Here is a 16,095-nt window from a genome sequence, read left to right as displayed (position 1 = left end):
AGTCTCTATTTCAGGCTAATCATCATAGTGGGCAGGACTCTGATCTGTAATGGGTGCAGAAGGCCTTGATCTGATTCAGAAAAGGGCGCTATTGTGAACCTGAGAGAGGGAGCAGATGGCTATCAGACATGGGAAATGATGTCCACGTCTCCTCCCTGAACCAAGAACGGGGCACCGGTGAAAGCCAAGAGGCTAGAAGTCCCTCTAGGGTGCTGAAACAGCTCAGGTGCTGGGATGTTGACCCATAACACCAACCTTTCATCCAAGGTGCTGGAGCGTTCTTGGCCCATGTCACCTGGGGCACCCGGGTCCAGCTCAGGTAGCCCCCTTTCACAGGCCACGTTGACAGGCAGTCGTCATCACTTCTGGGGCTGCAGTAATTAGGGGGTTACGACCCAAGGGACCTGGCTATTGTTGGGCCCGTACGGCAGGGCACGTTATAGTGTACCCGTGCCAGAATAAACTCCTCTCAGGAAACTTCACTTTCTAGTCACTCACCCACTTCTCTGAGTACAGTCCACTTCTCAGAATACAAGGAAATGCCACTGTTGAGAGATGGAAGCTTTATAGTCGATGAGGGGCCTGAATAACCCTGCACAATTCCACATATTATGCCAGAGTTAATGCAACAGGGACATTGTGACAGTGAGAAATGGTTAGTTAGTGTGGCGGTTAACTTGGCGTCCCCTCACTTGTTTTACCAAGACAGTCAAACTGCAAGGAGACAAAACAGTCTGTGATGTGTTTACTGGCCCACTCACAGCCCCCCCCCCCCCCCCCCCCCCCCCCCCCCCCCCCCCCTTCAGAGCCTGTGCTCCATTCGGCCCATTCTTTAGTGAATGAATGTGCATGAGGCCGCTCATGTGTAAGGTTTGTGTGCGAGTCTGCGTGAGTGTGACAGGGGATACGTGCATTAAAGTTAGATGGTGCTGCTCAGACATGATGGCAGTGAGGAATAGTGGTTTTACTTGACCAAGCATTTAGAAAAAAACTCTCGAAATTGATGGATCGTAAACACGACATTTCTCTGATGCCTTGAAGAACCAGGCTACCTTTTTCCTCGAAATTGAGATCGACGGATTAACACATGAGACCCCGATGCCAACAGCCCTTTAGAAGCTCAGGTTGCTCCGTTTGATGGGGTGGCTGCAGCCATGCAGCAAGTGTTAGCCCTTCGCCATCTCTCCTTTTTAATCTTGCTTTGATGTTCCAGAAGGGTTACATAAAGGTGAAGGCTATTAGCTCCCTACTCCCCTGACTTACAAACACATAATCATTGGAGCTAACACACACACACACACACAAACAGAGACAAAAGCATTTTTTTAAATTTGTTTTAATATGGTGATCAAATTCCATATAGTGACCTTTGCTACAGTTGGTTTTTCACACTGCAGCGTTGAGTCCGGATCTGAAGAAATCAATACAATAGATTTTCTGCCCAAATGGCCCATTTATTCAGCATGTAAAAGTGGCTGTTGAACTATTTCATGTGAAACTATCGATATAACCATATGGGAGCTTTGTGTTATTCCGCCTCTGGTGAGTCTGGTCTGCCTCCTGGGTCTTGGCCATTTCCATGGTGGAGGAAATAGGTCAGTGTGACTGTGACTCTGTGGGGGTATCAAACACATGTATAGACATGCTGCACCCACACCTGGGTCTGTTCCCGGACTGGGACAGTAGGTCTGGGGAGGTATTCCTAATCAAAACCAGCTTCCTCAGATAGCTCTTGGCTTCCCAGCTGTACTCGCATCACGTGCAGTTATCCAGAACGCTCCGACAAGGATCTCTGGCTTTGGTCAGACCGCCGGTCTGAGAAGGAGAGACAGCAAGAGACAGACACCACTGACAAACTCAAATGTTCTTGGCCTGTTTTTCCCAAATTCTCTAACACACAAACACATACATATGCACTTACCCTGACTCATACAGGACTGCTCCATACATGGAACTACGTACTGTTATACATGACATCAAGAGAGGACTACACGCTGCACAGTGTGACTAGGGGTTCACAGACAGGCCAGTGGATGATGATACAAACATACATTATGGAGACAGAAAGATGAGAGGGTTGTGAGTCATATAGGAAAACACACTGTGAAGAGTTTTCTGTCACTTTCTACAGGATTGAATCTCTCTGTCAGAACAGGTTTGTGTTTTGTTTTTTTTCTTCTTCTTGCTTTCTTTCTCTCTTTAAGCCTCCAGTGCATCGATTGTTTGAGAACTTGCAGTGGGGGCTTTTGCAACAACATGAGCAACAGCTTCTCTGAACTTAATCGATTGAGAGAGTTGACAAGCGACACCACTGAACCTTGTATCTCTCTTGGTTTTCATAGACCATCCTAAGTACACAGCTGACGCTGTGCCTTGTTTACCAAGCTGTCTACTGTAACAACATTTTTAGCAATGGATCACTGCGTGCACACGTGTGTCTGTTGGGTTGTGAAAAAGTTAAATTCCTCAGGCTGTGTGTAGGGGATGTTAGTGGAAGTGTTGGTGGTGTGTGTGTGTGTGTGTGTGTGTTTGTGTGTGTGTGTGTGTACTGTGTTTAAATGCAACCCAGCAGGGTGGTAGGGAGGCTGAGGAGGTTGTGGTCAGTTGTCCTTGGGGGTGGGATCATCTCTGTTTGTCTTTGCACATCTGGCCACTAGAGCCACTTCCGACTCCAATTAGGATTTCCTGAGACTCAATAAAGGGGATTATTGGCCTGCAAAAAACACTAGCCCAGACTCTCCCACCCTCAGTCGCCTTCCTGCCCCAGCTGCTACGCTCATTACACTAGTCAGAACTACAGTCGCACTCCACTAGAGGCTCACAATGACACAGTGACATAAAGCGACATAGACGTATCAGCTCTTTTCTTCCAGCTGCATTTCTTGCATCTCTTTGTCTCCTTTTTTTGTGAAATGTCGGACTCCCCCTCTATTTGATCCCTGATTTAGACTCCCCTCATATGTGAAATGAATCAACTTCTTCATAAATGATGCCAGTGAAGCAATGGAAACTAGAAGTTTCCAGAACGAGCCGATGAGAAACCACAAGAGCCTGTACACCAAGCCGTGGTTGGGCACAAAGCCCTGGTGCAGAGTGCAGGGGAGCTGGGCTGCATTGATAGAGGGTCCTCAGCGGCTGCTTGTGTGGCAAGAGTGATCACACAGTTAATATTCAAAGGGCTGGGTCTGTTGTAAAGAAGCCACTAAATAGAGGTTGACAAAGCGCATCGTACAAACAAAGGCTTCTCCCTAAGTAGTCTGTGTATATAGCAAGAAGCCCAGTGAAGGGACGGGCTTTTCTGAGGTGGTCATGTATGGAGTCTATAGTGAGTTATTAAAGCAGGGCCTCCTGGTCTTCCTCCCCCAACATCATGCAGTTAACTCCAAGCCCAGTCAAACTTTCTGTGTTTCGTGTCTCTTTGGCTGTTATTCATTTTTTATTTCATATTGTCACATTCTTTGTGCATCTGTTGGTGCATTTTGTTACTTGAAATCAGAAATGAGCTCATTCCAGCATCATTTATTTTTATGGCATAAAACCTTGCATTTAGAGCATTCAGATAAACTGCAATATTTCCCATTTTCCATTTGAGTAATGATTGTAATGACTACGTGCTTCGTGTTGAGTATAGCCTTGCAAATTCCCTTCTGCATCACCACACACATACACACACATAGTTACTTCGGCCATCTAAACCTAATTATTCTCCCCCTGCTTCTCTGTGCCAACCAGTGACGTCACCCACAGAGGAGAGGAGAGGAGAGGAGAGGAGAGGAGAGGAGAGGTTAGTAAAGTAGGAAAATGAGGGGGGGACCCCAAGAGCTTGGCTGGCCCTTGTGTTGGGGCTGCGAGGATTAACCAGCCTGCTCTGCTGCTGAACCCACTGAATCCAGCCTCTTCCTTTCTGCTCCTTCTTTGACTCCGATAAACATTCAGCCAACACATTTAAGACTGAAAGCGAAACACAGGGGAGATATGAGGGCCAGGCCCCGAGGGGACTCCCTGTGGGATTAACCTGCCCGATACTTTATTCCCATCATTTCCGCTGGCATTCACTAGGCCTGCGCTAAAATCTATTCATCCACACTAAACTGTTGCATAACAATGCGGCCTGCCTTTTGCCGCAGCACTGAAGCTTTTGGTAAAACAAGCCACCCTTGGGCCCCCAGAAACCCTGAGCCCAAGGTCCAATATCTTGTGTTGTGGGGGAACCTTTGGTGACTGGAGCTGTTGTGTGAGTGTCATGACATGTGGGGCACACGTCACAGCAGAGGCAGAAATTAATGAGTGGCACATTTAAAGCACTAATTACACAATCCTACATCTATCCATTCAATAAGTTACTGCAGCCATCAGCCAGTTATTTTGACTTCAACTCATCTTGGTTACTCAGTCTGTTAACTAACATAAATACATAACCCCAATAAAACCAGACGTTGTCATTTTAAACACAAGTTTTTGTACATGTGAAACAAATGTGTTTGTAATCAACGCGGTTTATAGGTGCTGCAGATTTTGTTCTGTTGTGACAGAGCTATAGGCTAGATGTTTTCAGTGTTTATGCTAACATAAACTCCCACAAAGACAGACACACGAAGAGCCTCATTCCTTACATTTAAAGCAAATACAGGTGTCTCCTAAACATGTGGAAGTTATCCTTTAAGTGTTACTGAGAGTACGATGTTGTCTCTGACAAGAGGGCCCACACTTGTCTCGTCTCTTCAACGTGACAAAGACAGCCACTGTCAATGTCAATGGCTGTTAACATCACTTCTTAAAAGACAGGATGATCTCAAAGCCATTAAAGGAGAGGGGACAGAATGAGGGAGAAATGATTTAATGTGGGTCAGATAAATGGGAAATACAGCATGAGGTTCATTCTGCTCTCTGGAAATCACGTGCACACCCTCTCTCCCTTCCGTCCTCTCTCTCTGATACATGGGGATCTGGCATGTTTGGCAGGGAGAGAAAAGAGTTGGAACAAAAGGATGGGTGACCAATGCAGAGTTGTGATGGCCAGCTGAGTTATTTGGTCAAAACCCAGTAAAATGGAAGGACAGGCTGTTGCTAGGCTGTGCTGTGAGAAAGGGAGAGCACTCTGGGGGTGAGCTCACTGAAAAGAGCCAGGCCTCTGTTTACTCACACAGATATTCCACTTTGGAAGCGCTGCAATCACCACCAATTAGTATTATGACCCACTATTACCGTCTATCACTCTCCTGGAGCCTTCATTAACCACTCAACCAGTTGAAGGGTGTCTAAGGAACTTTCCAATGGGGTTTGGGAGGAAGCCTAGTGGTGGGTGTAAAAAAGATAATGCAATTTACTATGCCATGAATATGTTTTTGCATATCAAGTTCTATAGCTCACTCAAATATATCACATTCCCACTACGTAATGAGCTCACTCCCCACGTTCTGCTTACACAAATGACAAAACTCTGAATGTATAGTAACCTGTTTGCACATGGGGTACTTTCATTGCTTTGGAAAAAGGTGCTTCAGATTTTCACTGTCAAATCAAAAGTCTAAGCAGCCGGGTGTCAGTGCACTGACCTCTCTGTTGTTGACGAGACTAAGCACTACACACCAAAACACACACAACTCATGCTGAGAACAAATCACACCCCTGTTTAACCCTTGCATGATTCTAACTGCAGGGAACTGTAGACACAAAAGGCTACAATGGCAAAACCCCAGAAAACATTATCGTTAATAAGACTCTGCGGAACCTATGGATTCATGACAAGAGAAACAGATATACTAACAATACATACAAGTATAGATAGAATGTACAAATGTAAGTGTAGTGATATTCAATACTTTCTTTGATTTTTTTTCTATTGCCCATGGAAATACCAAATCCAACAGTGAATTGATCATACTCCAAAGTATTTTATAGTATATCTTACAAGTATTATCTTCTTCTGTGGCAAAGATGATTGCTAATGTTGTCCAGAAACAAGTTGATTTAAATCATTCTCACATGCATTGCCAGTACCCAAAAAAGACAGTTTTCTCCTGCTTGACAAATCTTCTCTAAAGTGTTTTCAGGCCTTTTTAAGAAAGTGAAACTATATATTCATGATTTATATTCAAAGATTAACAACTTCAGAGAAGGTTAGATAAACTATGCAGTGCTGTTTACTGCTCACGTGTACGCCACAGCAGCCTCTGGCTCTGTGTTGTGAAAACTCAGGATGGGCTCTGTAGGAAACAGACTCAAAGGATTATTTTGGGCCGGCCCTGCACAGAACCCAGAGAGAGAGACAGAGACGCAGAAGGAGGAAGCATAACAGAGAAAGAAAAAGGAAACCCATTAAGATTTATGTGTTGAAACCCTAGAGGCCAATGTCTCGTTTGAAGAGCCCTGGGGTTAAGGTCAGAGGTCACAGGTTAGACCTAGAGGTTATCAGCGACTGTTTGGGGTTAACTACCTTTGTCTGAGTAGATGAGCACTTCTACAGTTAAATGGATTAACCCAGTGAAGGTATTCAGGGTTTAAAACCAGAGTGCATGCCTACATGAGCCGCACAGACCCAAACACAGAGCAGCATATACACTTAGTTATCTCTGTGCACATATATTATACACTGGCAGACACACTGGGGATTGTATCTCTCGCTGCTCTGGGTGTGGTAGAACTGGGGTGTGAGAGGAAGTCAGCGGGGAGCAGAGGTATTGAACCCTGTCATCCTGTTGTTACTGGTCACACCTGCCTGCTGTTCCCAGAGAGTGTCAAGAGTTAACAGGGGGTGCTCTGCTGTGTTTGTGTATTTGAGACCAATGAGTTACAACACAAGGACCAGTTAATTATGCCAATGTAATAACTCATTTTTGACTGACCCTAGGGATTTTGCAGAACACACACACACACACACACACACACACACACACACACACGCGTGAATGATAATGGTTGTTTTACACCTCTTTCATTCAGCATGCTGGGGGATGTACTACAGTGTATTCTTACTGGTCCTCCAACTGTGACCTGAGCAAGTGGTGTGGAGGAGGTGGAGGAGGAGGAGATGGGGAGGTGTTGACAATAGAAGGAGGGAGGAGAAGAGGGAGGCAATTACTTTACAAACAGAAAGCTTTGACTAGATTCTCCTCACTTCCGTAATTCCAAGGCACAAAATATTTTACTTGCTCAATCGCTTATTTTCATGCTGAAATAGCACAGTTGATTCATGCATTGAACAGACTTGACTGTAGCTAGCAGTCAGAACTGCAGTCACAACACATTGCAGACCCTCACAGCAGCCCTGTCCGTGTAAGACACACCCATCTCTGCTTCGACTTGGCAACATCATTATTTTGGTTCTTGTTGCATTGGGGACCCCACGGTGAATTCTATGTATCTTCGGCTGATCTCAGTCATCTCCAGTGACCCGCAGAGGAGTCGCACAAGAAACACGGCAGTCATGATGTCCATCTCTGGCTGGCTGGTGCTGTGATCAAACATAAACAGAGCACGCCCGATTACTTCCATAGGACTCGGTGACAATGTGGACATCAAAGTGGAGAAGGGTGCCACTATGTGGAACATCAGAGCTGGGGGGTCTGGGGGCACAGCTCTGGGCACAGAGCGGGTCTTTCATATGCAGCAATCTGAGTCCTGACTGACATGGAAATGCCTTTGAAGTGCTGTTTGGTGAGGGCTAAACTCCAAAGCTGGTTAAACGTGTTGAAATGGATCCTTTGTGCCCCAACTCAGTGATCACATATGTTCACAGGTCTCATTTCCCCCGTATATGTTACACGATATATGATTTTTACTGATCACAGTAAGATGTACAGAGGAGCAGCTTACATGAGGAATTGTAATGACATGTTTTGAGTCTCAACGTTAATTCTCTGCTTGACATGGGTGTAAAAACAGGGGAGGCCCACAAATGCTCCATGAACCATAATAACATGGTGCTTCCATAAAAGTAGCAGATAAGATAAGGGTACTTATTACAATGATGAAGTCTGCTGGGCAGTGTTACGCTCCATTCCTGCACTTTCAGAACAGATTATTAATATGCGAACATGACCATTTGTGACCGAACATGCAGCTGAATATTTTTTAACATCACTATGTAAAAAAAAAACACCAATGTATTGTGAGGGTGTAACACTTTCTATGCAATGGGCTTCACATTTACACGACTTTCATACAAGCATTCATCCAGTAGTCGCTCTTCCACTCCCAGTTCCCCAGGTGCGCTGGGCACGTCTTGGCTAGGTAATGCTAATTGTGAGACAGTTGGTTTCAGCATTGTGTATCACACAAAGGCGATTCGCTCCAAAACCAAAGCCATGCCAAAAAAACAGGCCTGCACACATCGCATATGAGCTGGGTAGTCTTAAATGTCATGTCACTATATAGAAATAAAAATAATGGTGTACAACAACAATAGGTCTGTTGCTTTACAAATAATAAAACACAAATTAAAATTGGACAACTGGTAAAATACGAGAAAAAAGAGATAAAACATTGAGGTCTATCCATGACAATGTTTAAAACGTATCATTGCCAGTCCAAAAAAGACGATAAAGCATCGAATTATAGCAGGGACACAGCGTGATTGACAGCTGGTCCATCCAATCGGTGCATGGTTGCAGGTGGGCGCGCAGTGGATGAGCTCTCTGTTTCCAAAAAACCAAGATGGCACTGGAATGCGAAACTCACGGCTTCCAAACAGCAACCAACGGGTGACGTCACACTAGGGTTGCCACTTGGTCCTAACAAACCCATTTGTCCTCATCTTCTCATGACAGATCTGGTGTGACGAATGGAAATGTAAGAGTTTTTAGTTAGTTTCATGCTTAAACCCTGTGATGAAATTTTAAAACAGTTGTCATAGAGAAGCTTGTAATCTCACCAGGCAGGTCACCACTGTTTGTTAAAAACACACCGACTGTGGTTTTGGTCACAGTTTAAAAAAATGTTTAAATTAATTATTTAAATTTAAGTCAACACAGCTTTAAAATGTTTCTATGCTGAGTGTTACAGTGGGACACAACAAAACAATACGTTCTTTACTTTTGCCATTTCCCAGTATCAATACTTCCGGTGATGCATAGTTCCCTTCCAAATTAGTATATTTTCTTTGCAATGCATATCAATATCAATTATCAATATGCACATCTGCTCTCCCTAAGGCTGAGTGTAGGCCAGCAGCTTTAGTGTTGACCGAACAAAGGCAGGAAAAGCATAAGTGTGATAAATAACATTAACAACAGCTGCATTTCATTTAAACGTGTCAATTTCCCCGTCCAAGTTTTGTGATCGTTCACTGGCCGGGCTTCTTGAGACACTCGAACGGAACAGGGCCATTATTGACAATATTGCTTCCACCTGTGCTTGTTGGGCCATGATGAGTCAAAATGAGCAATGTGCAAAAAGGCCTGGGGGGAAATCAAAACCTCCGCGTGTCTCATCAAAACGAATGTGAATACAACAGCAGACTGATATGATAAGGAAAATGAGTAATTGTAGCTTGAGTGGGGGTTAAAGACTTGGAGTCTGCGACTCTGAGACTGTGATGTCAAAGTTCACCAACCCAACCACTCCCTCTGACCCTTGTTTCTGCATCAGCAACGTCTGACCTTTCACCTCCATATTTCCCCTGGTTGGTCCTAGCTCTCGGTGGGCTGTCTCCAAGGAGAAACGCAGAGCTGTGGAGAGAAGGGCGCAGATCATTCAAAAGAAGAGAGCTATTAATGAGGGAGATAAGATTGTTGTATGGCAGTAACATACAGATCACCACTTCTATTGCTTCATTTAAATCATGCAAAATACAGGGCCTTTTCTATCCTTGTTGTTTCACTTTTCAGTGGACAAGGTCAGCAAGAGAAAAGTCCCTGTAATTCCTGTAATTGTTGTGCGAGAGATAACAGAGGAAACAGAGAGGATGTAATCCTCTGCATCTGAACAGTTCTCAGATTAATCAAAAATATATAATTCTCTCGTGTTGTGACTTCCCAGTAAATTAAAGTCCTTCTGTGGATTTTGTAGCAATGAAAATTTGGGAATTAATTCTCTTGGCATTGCTCACACAGCCATATTAGAAAGTACAGGAGACTTCACAAGCCTCTCCTCTCTTGGTGGCCTTTGCCCCTAAAGGCTTTGCCACCACAGCTGTCTGAATACCGTCCCACGCTGTCAGCTCCTTGTGTAAAATTACTCTTTTAGCCAAGACGACAACAACAAGAATAGTACAGAGTTAATCTTATAAGCTCAGTAAAAATATATATTATCATTATAAGTGTGACTTTGAGTAGGATCCCTGTTGCATAGCCAAGTTTAAAGACAGAACAGGGGACGATTGCTGCAAATCTGCAGTGACCAAAAAGACACACTGTGGCTCCATAGAAGCCCAGTCCCACACAGATTAGCACTTCAGTTGTCCTCTTCACTTAGTTTTCACATCTGAAGTAAAACCACTGCGATCACACTATGGATTCAGCCCCAAATTTTACAAGAAAAGTTCATCTAAAATGATGGTCAGCACTGAACTCTGTCATTACGGTCTCCCTGTTCATGTCTGTGCATATGTGAGAGTGTATGTGTGTGCAGGAAAGTGTGAAATTGTCTCCAGTGTATATTTTATTGCACCCTGTGGCAAGTGCAGTGGATGTGGTGGCCAAAAGACTGTAGTTACGCCTTTTCCTCCGGGCTCCTACCCTGTTCCTTCCACTGCCGCTGTGGTCCAACCCGTTTCCGACCTACGCTGTGTACACACAGATATAGCGGCACAAGGAAATATACACATAAATTGGCAAGACATGATTGCACATGTTACACTTAAATAAAGAAACCCAGTTATCCTTAGCTAAGTGTATTTAAAAAAAACAACCTTAATACCCAGTTGATCTCTTTAAGATCCAAGCTGGCATGTGGACGGACCCAGCCTTGAGCAAAGTTAATATTTACAAAAATGCTGTCAAAACCTTTTCTTCATACACACACTAGAATCAAGTGTGTATTGTATCTTGAAATGTGTCCCAGTTTCCGCAATATTTCTACAACTGCGCGTGTCATATAAACAGGATATCTAGAGAGGAAAAGAACAGGGTGGGAAAAGACAGAGGCCGGCTGAGATTGGAGCTAAGTGTTCAAACAACTGCATGAACAAAAAGTGTACGTTTACTTTATGAGAGGAATCACCACGTGGGACAGGGGGCTACTCAACAGGACCAAAGGAGATTACATATATACATCTCACAAGTTAAAAAACCAGCTCTGAGCTGCTGCTTATTATTATTATTATGAAGCTTATCTTCTCAAAGTTGGTCTAATCCTTTATTGTGGCATAGTGTGCAGTTACATAACTTGGAACAGCATCAATAAGAAAGAGAGGGAAATGTTCTCACACACAGAGGAAGACCATAATAAGTTGGTCGTGACGCAAGAACCATCAGCCTGTAATATGAACAGGTGCAGTAAGTACAGTTCACATGGCCATAAGCTGCTTATATGAAGGTGGCAAGTGGAGACATTTGCTTATAGGATGAACAGTGGTGTATTGTGCCCTGAGCCTGGTGAAAGGCTGATTTCTACTCTCTGGATTTGACCCTCTTTCCGGACAAAGTGTTTCCCACACCATAACTGACCCACAAGGTACGGCCCATTACGCAACCAGTGGGAGGACAGGGGCTGGAAGAGGGGAGAAGGGTTAGTGATGGATGATCCATTTTTCTGGATAAAAGGTTTCACAAAGTGGATGACTTCTGCGTGAGAATGGGACACAACACGCGTTCCTATTTGTTCAAGGCTGGCCACAGGTTAATTATGCTGTAACTGTCACTGGTGAGCAAAGCCATTTGAATGAAGCAGAGAAACCGAGAGAGACACCAAAATGGGTTGAAACTACAGCATGAAAAGAACAGCCACGTGATCCTATAGAAAGACGACCTTCGAATAGGATGATTGTTGTTTTATTTGGTGGCATCGGGGAGTGAGCCCTTCAGTCATTCAGAGCAACATCAGTGTTCCCACTTGTATCACAGTGTTTATAGTGCATGTGCAGCTGGTTATTATAAGGTTAACCCCTGACAGCTTATTAGTGTTTTTCCACCTCCAGTTGATCTTAAACAAACAGAGGGATGGGCCATAACAAGTGCTCTGCTCACAGGAGAAAGAGGAGAGAGGTCACAGAGAAGCAGTGGACATGTTTCCATATTTATGTTGGGGAGACAGTTTGTTTTTGAATTTAAATTAGAAGATAGGGTATGAAATTAGTGATGAATATCTAAAAGAATGAGTTAATGATATTACAAAACAAACTGAGGATAAGACCTGGAGATGAGTTTTGAGTTTGATTTGACTATCACAAATTTAACAAGCAAATGAAAGCCATCATCGCACTCATGAAATAAATAAATAAATAGAGCAAGTCTGAAGAAGAACAGAGCTGGAAGATTAAAAAACAAAAAAAAAGGGAATTAAAATCCGAGGCTGCACAAGTGTACAATAGGCGGTCACATAGACTCACAGGCGAGCCTCTCAGATCATCTAGGACCCCAGCCAACCGAGGGGGAGTCACCTCTAATCCCTCCCCACCCCAGACATGCCGTCTCTGGGATTGCACACCACTCAATGCCCCTTCAGGTGGATCTAAATGAGATCTGGCAAAGCCGGGATCAGTGGGGTTTTTTCGTCTGAGGAGACTTTTTTACATAGGAGATGCAGTCTCTCTTAAACCCTGGGAGAAGTCACATTTTAACCATTGCAGTGAGCAACGTGTGCAGTGACATCCTTACAATTGTCCAACAGCAAAAGCTGTGCGTTTGAGTAACAATCCATTGCTCTCCTCACGCAGGAGGTGATAAATGGGAGTGGTACATCAGTGAATCGACTGGGCCGGACGTGGGTGCTGTTGTGACTGGTTAGATACCCAGAGGGTGAATAAAAGCACAGAGGTTGAAGAGGGTGTCAGTCAGCCAGTGTAAATGAAATGGGAGACGGATAGCTGGTGTCAGGAGAGGTGTCACCTGGCCCACCACACTGCCTCTCTGCTCCTCACACAGCGAGGAGGCAGGAGGGACGCAGGGAACAGAGGAGTGGACAGGGCGAAATGAGAAGGGTCAGGGAGTCAGAGAGGGATGACAGGTGATAAATGCTGAGATTTAAAGGAGGCACCAAACAAGCCGTGATACCGTTCGCTGTAAACACCAGCCCTGACCTGCCCTGTTTCTGCTCCCTGACGATGTGATGGACACAGAAACAGACAGGGTTAAAGTGTAAAGTAACCTAGAGCAATACAAAAAGTACTTCAAAGAGTTGTTATGTGACTTAAATAATGATGAATGATAACAATCAGCTGCTTATGTTTTTTTCCTTTCATCTGCACTCAGTAACTTAGACTAATATGAAAGTAATTTAAAACAGACTGTCTGTATTTTTCCACCTGTACTGCATAGTTTATACGCCATGACCCTGGAAGAGTATTAAATGTAACTTCAAACAGAAACAGTTTACAACAGTGCATTTTTTTTTTTGCATAGTTGTGATGCCCAGACACAAATTCTAACCACAAAATATGTGGCTATAAAAGATCCATCTGCACCTGACGAATGTCTTAAATAGAGGCCAGGAGCGTGAATCAAAATTCTCGTACCTGATGATTAACATAGATGGCAGCGAGAAGCCCAAGTGTTTTCTACAGAGGGCATTATTCTTAGCACAGGGGCTGTAATGCACTAAATTACAATGATGTAAAAGTGTAACACTTTAAAAAATTGCCTCAGTTTCATCTTGGGTTAGTGTGTCAACAATCACAGCAGGCGGCAGAGCTATTGAGGAAATGCCTTTGTTTTGTGTCTTTTCTCTTGCCTGTCTTACAGGGAAGGAAGCTTATAGTGACAAATATGTCTGTCCCTGGAGGCCATCTGGAGAAGCAATAAAGCGTTGCACTCGTGCAGAGATTATGGTTGTCTGCTTCTCGGCCGTTTACTTAATCTGAACTTTCATCTCATTTACCATTTACAAGCGATCTTGAATGTGTAGCCATTTGTAATTGTTCCCATCACCATGTGAAATCAGCTAACAAATTCAGGAGGCACATAGTCTACTTAATGGCTGTGCCTTCCCATGCAAGTTATAATCCTACAGGCAAGTCTGGAACAAAAAGCTGCAGGATCGGTTGTAAATATCCTATCTTGTGGGGAATTCATTTACATGGCAATTGGTTTAGTTACCATCATCAGTTTTGTCATGTTTTGCTATGTCAGCATCATTAAGTGAATCTCAGCTACTTCATAAATTTCTATGGTTTGGCAATTTAAACAGATGGTCGGGCCTGATTTCATCCAGAAAATGAAATAAATACCATTTCAGGCATCTCTTCAGGCCTGCAGCATCAGCTAATAATTATTGCAACTCTGGAAAACACCAATAGCACTGACATAAAATCAAGAGCACTCATTGATCAGTAAGCCTGAAACTGTAGATTGGTAGTGATATAGCCACTTGCCCGTGGTAGCTGTTCCAGATGTGAGCGAGCAAGAGAACATTCGAAAATATGTTTGTCTGTGTTAATGCATTTATGAGACATGGCGTGTTTTGAGTTACTGGACGGAGAAAAAATGTCAACTAATGAACACAAAGCAACCCAATTCAAGTATCGTGGAAAACATTCCAAAACACTGCAAATAATGTGGGTCATCTGCAGGCATTGGATCTTATCTTGAAATAAATGGGCTGAAATCATTTTGGCCAGTCATTTGGAAGCAGAATATTCTGGCCTGGCAATTAAACAAAACACAACAAACTCCCAATATCTCCAGGCCGAGCTGAGATTTTAATAGCGACCGGTCTAAGTTGACCTGTGAGTGAATGAACCCCTTGCTCTCACGTGCTTCCTAAAATAGCCTCTGTGAAAGCAGGGTCTGTTGTGGTGGGCTGTCACCCACTCTTTAGTCACCCCGACCGCCTTCCTAGTGACTGTAGCTTGCACAAAGATAAAGCATGTCAGAAGGAATTGCCAAAGACACACAGCGCCCATGACATCATTCTGTGCACAAGTGACTGCTGAGCAGTGTTAAGGGTGAGAGCAAAGGAGAGTCGTGTGGAAGAGTACACAAACCCTGCAGCCTATGCATGCTTTGAGCACACAGAGCAAAGCCAACATGGGCAATGATGTCAACCGTTTTCCCATAGAGGGGCTATGGGAAAAGCTGGGGTGCAGCAGGCAGTAGCCCCCTTTTAACATCTTCAGGGCAGAGTGGCACATTAATTACTTCACGGGCCACGTCCTTGAAACTGACGTGTTAAGCGTGTGAATTGAAAAGGGACTGTGCACAATAAGAGGACAAAATGGGAGCCTATGTTGCCTGTAATCTGGGATTCAGATGAATATTAACTGAGGTTTGAAATAAATTTATAATGTTGTATCAAAATGCGCAAAAAATGAAGAAGAGGTTCTTTTTGGGAGGTGGGAGATGTGCAACAATTGCAGAATACAAACGCTATAATAAAACAAGCAAGATGATCCTTTTGGAAAAATATCATATATATGGGACCTGCAGAAATAACAAAATATAGACTGAATGTTGTTCAAAGTTTTAAAGCCACTTTGCAGGGCTCCAGAAATATTTATTTGAAATAGGTTGCCCCCTGTTGGTGATTGTGAATGTTGCATACCATCTGTACAGCAGCCCACATACAGGGCTTTTCCAGCCCAGTATCTAAATATTATACATTTTGGATCCCATAGAGAAAACAGATCAAAGAAATTGTTATAAAAAGGTACAGCTCTTCTGCACAAGACTAAAACTGGACGTGGGTTGCATTAGCTAGTCTTGCTTTTCATGAATTTTGTATACCCCCAGACCCAGGAATCTTTAAACCAAAACACACAATTAAATACAAAATTTACATTATATAACATGGGTACCAGCTCATCTTTGTAATTGTGTTATATTTTACGAATTTGTCCCTGTTTTTCTTGTCATTGAAATAAACGACTGTACAATTCATTTGCTGTTTGTTAAGCAGGATTAATTTACTGCCTTCACAAAACTGCCAAACAATCCAGTTGTTTGGGCCCACTCTTTGTAGAATCCAAGATAAAAATGTTAGGTAATCTGCATTCTGGCAATT

The 16,095-nt window shown here is 43.6% G+C and overlaps 1 long non-coding RNA gene across 1 annotated transcript; it reads right to left on the bottom strand.

Moving 5' to 3' along the window:
* Nucleotides 1-6,129: 6,129 nt before the first annotated feature.
* LOC118320039 lies at nt 6,130-11,633 on the bottom strand. Its single transcript, XR_004796197.2, has 3 exons — nt 10,677-11,633; nt 9,600-9,668; nt 6,130-8,770 (listed from the first exon to the last, which is right to left on the bottom strand). It is a non-coding gene; the product is annotated as an uncharacterized LOC118320039 (long non-coding RNA).
* Nucleotides 11,634-16,095: the final 4,462 nt, after the last annotated feature.

This window comes from Scophthalmus maximus, chromosome 9 (assembly GCF_022379125.1).
Source record: "Scophthalmus maximus strain ysfricsl-2021 chromosome 9, ASM2237912v1, whole genome shotgun sequence".
In the NCBI taxonomy this organism is placed as follows: Eukaryota; Metazoa; Chordata; class Actinopteri; order Pleuronectiformes; family Scophthalmidae; genus Scophthalmus; species Scophthalmus maximus.
The sequence above is the reverse complement of the archived record's forward strand: the minus strand, read 5'-3'. Positions and strand labels throughout refer to the sequence as shown.